Below are 6,029 nucleotides of genomic sequence, written 5' to 3' on the forward strand. Positions count from 1 at the left end.
ATGCAGTGAAGAGGTCTGGGTGTATACGCACTGAGAGACAGTGTGGTAAATAGATGGCTTGGGGCTTTTCAGCAACAAACAAGATGGTGTGAAAAAAAGAAATGCCGCCGCTCCAATGTCTGGAGGAGCACAGAGATAGAGCTAAATCCTACTGACACGAATGCAGTGGCTGCGCGCACGCTGAAGATGTGTTTACATAAGTCTGTTTATGAATGAGCGAAGAGTAGGCACATGTGGTCTCGGGCTCCAAGGGGAGGAATTGTCTCTGTTGCCCTGTGTGCCATGCTAAAAAACAATCAGCTTAATAGCAATTACTCCACCCTCCATTCAAGCTGGCACATGCTACCACTCTGTCTCATTACACGAGGAAACAAGTGACTTTTACAGCCTCTGACCTCCCTTCCTTTTTTCCATATGAACAGCCGTCCCTCTGCCCCGGCACACTCCGCCAGCCAAACCTCTCTCTTTCCTAAGAAAATACGGAATGAGAGGAAATGAATTTTATTACCCCATTTCCCTCCCTCTGCTTATTGACAAAGGCACCGCACTCACCCTCGGCGACTTCTGCTTTCCCATTACTTAAAGAGAGGAAGGGAAAATGAATTTTACAGCCTGTGGTCCTATCTGTCTCCTTACTCTGCAGCCACCCCTAACCTCCCATCTGAAGTAGCACACTCCGCCACCACTCTCCCTCTTTCTCATTACTTAACACAAAGATTGGAAATGAATTTTACTGCCCGTGCCTTTTCTTCTCTCCTCAGCACCGCTCCATAGTTGCTCATCCACGTTGCTCTTATTGTCTCTCTCCTTTGCAGCCTTAAAGAAGGAGAAAATCAATTTTACAGCCCCCTCTCCCCCATAAAATGGCACACTTCAGATTCGTCTTGTTTCTTCCCTTTCTACTTGTTCAAGGGTCCAAAATAATTTTTTGGCCCTCAAGCTTCCGTTTTATAGCCCCGGGCGTTCTCCAGAAGAGCGGCACACTTCATCCTTCTCTCTGAAAGCCTCACAAGGCATTAGCATACAGGTGGTGTCTTTTGTCTGCCTGTGAGGCACACTTCTGCTCTGTATAGTGCCCATGTGTCCACTTTCAACGCCCGCCAGCAGAGGTATTGTGAAAGGGCAGAGGGTATTAAAAGGTCACTTAGGAAAACCGGCCCTTCTGTTGCCACACCTCCTCCGACACCTCCCATAGATAAGGTGCAGTCATTAGTCTGGAGCTGCGCTGCCCTTTCCCTGCGTGAACCCCTTCAGCAGTACGGGGGAGTTTATCTGGCTTTTTTTATTCATCATGTTTGTAAAATGTAAAATGTTTCTGCTTAAAATGTGAACACTCACGTTTGACCTTCCGCAGAATTAACTTTTCACAAAAGAAACGTTATTTTGATTATGGGTTTTATTTGCATTTGCTACATTCACAGAGCGCATTCTCAGAGAGGTCACAGAGAGCATTGGCTTCAAAACACATCTTTTGATTCCTCTCCTCCCCGACGTGCAATGTTACCGCAAGCCTTTTCATTTTTTACATGACTACACACATATCTGCCGCCCAGATGCTACCCAGCCTCCCCCATCCTCCCTGCCTCCACCACACCTCCCTCCTCCAGCTGCCCTGCTCCACTTGTGGCTGCTGCTCCAGCACCCTATTCATTAACAGCTTCTTAATGCTCCCAGATGGGACGACTGTAATTTACGGTGGCCTCAGTGTGTTTACGTTTGTGTGTATGTGGGACTGTGTATATGATACGGTGTATTTGTCCATAAAAGCTAGGGATAGCAGGCAGATTTGTTTATATGTGCAACGGTTTAGAACCGATGGAGAAAATAAAAACCCTTATCATAATTGGACTGCAGCTACGATTGTTTGGAACCATTCTCCACACAACATTTGCACGTGCTCAAGAATAAACTGGGAGCATATGCAAATATATTTGAGCTGATTTCCCTCTTCGTCCTTTGTTTGACTCCAGCATAAGCACGTATTGCTGGAGGGCAGAGTGAGGACAACGATTAAAGCACATAGTTCAGGTTTTCACTTTGCTCGATCATCAAGGGGTTTGTCTCCAGAACTGACCTCAGCTGGAGCAGCACAGTTTTTCCATCCCATTTCCCCTCCGCTGTGCACCACTTTGTGCTTGGCGCTGCTGAATTAAGATGTCATGATGAGCTTGTGTGGGAAGTCCCCGCGTCCACGCAAACATCAACATGTGTGCGCGCGTGCATGCATGTGTGTGTGTGTGTGTGTGTGTGTGTGTGTGTGTTTACGCGCTGACATGTGTGCGTATCTGACTGATGTTCCATGCCCGAAAACCTCAGCTCACGGATGCTTTGCACGCTCACTCCCTGAGATTGTGGAGTATCGATTCCCGGCTTCGCTCCTGGAGGGTGAGGCTGGGTGGAGGTGGTGGTGATGGTTAAGGTGGGTGGAGGTTACAGAGGTTGCAGCAGATCGACGGGCTTTTGCCAAGGAAAGCCTGTTTCCTAGAACCGACAAACACACACTCCGACAAACAAACACACGGGCAGTTCTCCTTGCTTAAACACAGCGCACGCATACTGTAAAAGCCCACCCGCATTTGGTAACAATGAAATGTTCACATACACCACGCAGAAACATAACCATGTGCGCTACACGCAGACATGACAAACTGCTGTGTTAAGAGGGAACTTTCCCCTCCTTGACTCTTTGACCATCTCTCCGCTGCCAATCCTGCAGAGCGCCACACACACATAGTAAAAATAACCCCTACGAGGGCCAGTCAGCACTCGCCGGGGCCCGCTCTGAAAACACAGGGTGCCCACATCGCCTGTTAGCAGCACCACTTCTATTTGCAGAGACGTGCGCGTTGGGTAACAGTCAGGCTCCAGTGGTGGGAACTGCTGCTTGCGAATGCGGCAAAGGATTGTGGGAAGAGATATTTGTGTGTGGGGTGGGGGGGCGTGGTCTAACCGTGGCACCTTTGAGCACTTATTCCTAATTACTCCGTTTGTGCTCGATATCGCTAATGGTTCGCAGACGTGACACACATGTGGAGACACAGTGACGAGGCCGAGATGATGGAGTGGTACATGGGGACACTCTACGCACCAATATCCTAGCAAGAAAAACAGATGGAAACGAGAACCAGCACACTCCATGCAGACGTGTAAATACACGTACACACACACACACACACACACACACAGATGTGCATACAGGTTCAGGGCCATGAGCACAAAGGCTGAAGGGAAAACAAACACAGACAGGAGGATTCTTTGGTAGCGTCCACATTCCCTTTAGCATACAAGGATTGGCTGTCACATTCAAACACACACACATGCATTCAGGCCAAGTGTGTCCTCATCCCCAGCATGCGTAGATAAGTATATGTGTTTGCGAGTGTGTCCTCTCCGAATGGACCACAATGCACAGCTCGCCAGGAGAGAGAGACCTGAGTGTGTCAGTGTGGTCAGGTCAGGGGCCCCGTCTCTCCACTTTCTCCAGCATCCAGGTTCTCTCTGCCTTCTCTTCCTCTTGTCCTCCCTTGTTTTTAACATCGCCTTCCTCTCTCTCGGTCACATTTTGGCATGTTCATCCGTCTGTCTGCCCGATTTGTCCAGACGCTGGCCCTACCCAGGTTTCTCCCAACGCACATATACAAACATGCAGATGGAAATTTTTCAAGAAAGAAAAAGAGAGAGACAGAGAGTAGGAGCAGGCTTTCCTAGAACTGCAGAGACACATGCATTTAGAAACATAGAGACAGATACATTTTGGACAAACCCCAACACAAAAATGCAGTAGGTTGTTGAGTAGCATCCAGCTCAGTTCACACGGTCGCAAACATCTCCCATCCACCCTCTATTGGACATGTCTCTCGTGTGAGTGCTGACCACATTACAAATGCTGAAACAAAACACTCACTGTTTAGTACCAAACATAAAAGACCACAACACCCTGGAAACCAACATATCTAAATACAGTCATGGTTCAGGAAAAAATGACTTTTATCCTAAACAACCAAAACATGGGAGACAAAAACAAAACTGCACATCCTGGAATATGAGTCCAGTCTTCCTAGAAAACAGAACCAGCATGCTGGAGCCCGAAAAAATATTTTATGGATGAGGGATCACTACTTTGCCCTAAAATATTTTTGTTTTGGCTCAGTGGATTCAATTCATCTGTCAATTTTGATTATGTGAGAGTGTTGGGTGTGACTGTAGCCAACAGTTACAGGCAGCAGGACTGGACCAAACACAGGCATATGGCAGGACCTCTGAAGACGGGTTGGACGTGATGCATTGGTGTGAGGTCATCATCTTTTGTATTTGGTGACGGTGTAGAAATTCACCAAGCTAAACAGCTGAGCGTTGATTGATAATCAAGGGCCTCTGTGTAATGTAGCCAAAGTTCATACAGGCATGTGTATGAACATGTATGCATCTCGCGTGATGCAATTTTGCTCTGTGTGCATGAGTGTGCATTTGATCTGCTCGTTAATGGCCTGCAGCACGAGGCACAAACACACCTGGTGATAGCGATCTTTCATCAGGCCCTATTCACTTTTTATTTAATAGAGAAAGAGTGTGATGAGGAGATCCCTGGATCAAGTATAATTAGCCTGGACATTTGGCTCTGAGCTGCAGGAAAGCCGTTAAAAGATCCCGACCGTCAGTGCGCACTATTAGAATGATTTATTCACATCCAAGCGCGGTTCAGGGCTTGCCAAAAATGTCTTCATTTCTGGTTTGGAGAATGAATTGACCTTGGGAACTGAAATAATTGGTTGTGTATGGGGCACTTGTACTTGGAGTACAAAATGTCACAGTGTTCACAGACAGCAAAATGATGTGGTCAAATCTACATGAGGAAAAGGATGTCCCGCATGAAAACAAAGAGTCCTCACCAACAATTAGGTTGAATGTCGCCCCTATTAAATGTACCATGTTGCATGAAACAGAAATGATCGCGCTCACCCGCTGCAACCCCCTCACTGATTCTGGCATCGCGGCCTCGGAGCAATCATCCCAGAAATGCAGAACCAAGCCGAAGAAAACAATGCCATCAAGCCAATCTCCGTGACTTGTCATGACAACCAAGGTTTCTATATTTTTTTCACCCTGGAGGTCAATTGTGCCCTCCAGCTTGTTTACTGCTGGTAAGAAATTCAATCTTGCATCTAATCAAACCAAGCGAGTGAAGCCATATCTTTGCGGTTTAACCAGTTATTCGCTTTTTTATTGCCTCATGGAAGATGGAAATCACAGATGTGTTAAATGTCTTTCAAAATCTGGAAACACCATGACGGACATCCACAGAGCTATGAGAGGAAGTTTAGGGAATATATAACGATAAATGGCTGGTGGTGATACTGGTTTTCTCTGATGGGCTGACTCATCTTCGTAGTGACTCGCACTCCGGGCTGCTTTTTCAGAAACCATAGAGAAAAAGAAGATTGCGGTAATAACACACACTCCGAGCCAAAAATAATCACAAATGTGTTCAAGCAAGTGAATACTACCCCACAGGAAGGAAGGCTTTCCTCAGCGGTTCAAGTCACTAATGAAGTAAGACATCTGAACTGAAGAGAAAACACTGATCATCTGACTGATCAGAGCTCAGGGCACGCAGATCATTCTTTTAAATAGTCCTTTAACATTTGTGTGAACATAGTTAGGGACACAAGCTCATTGGCTTTCTTGGTGAGAGTTAGAGAAGGTTGATACCAACCACATGTCTGTAGAGCAAATATGAAGCTACCGACAGCATGTTAGCTTAGCTTAGCATAAAGACTAGAAGTCTAGAAACCTCTGAAGCTCACGTGTTTCCCTCGTTTGTTTAATCTGTATAAAAACATCGTTGCTAGCTGTGGACAGAGCCATTCTTGTCATTTCCACTATTTCCAGTCATTGTGCTAAGCTAAACTAAGCTAAGCAAACCGACTGCACCTCCCTATTGAAAATGTACAGACATGAAAGTGTTGTAAATCTACACAACTTCCGGACAATCCAGTATCGAGCAAGATGTACATTTAATGAAACTGTTG

Source organism: Cyclopterus lumpus, chromosome 11, assembly GCF_009769545.1.
Source record: "Cyclopterus lumpus isolate fCycLum1 chromosome 11, fCycLum1.pri, whole genome shotgun sequence".
In the NCBI taxonomy this organism is placed as follows: Eukaryota; Metazoa; Chordata; class Actinopteri; order Perciformes; family Cyclopteridae; genus Cyclopterus; species Cyclopterus lumpus.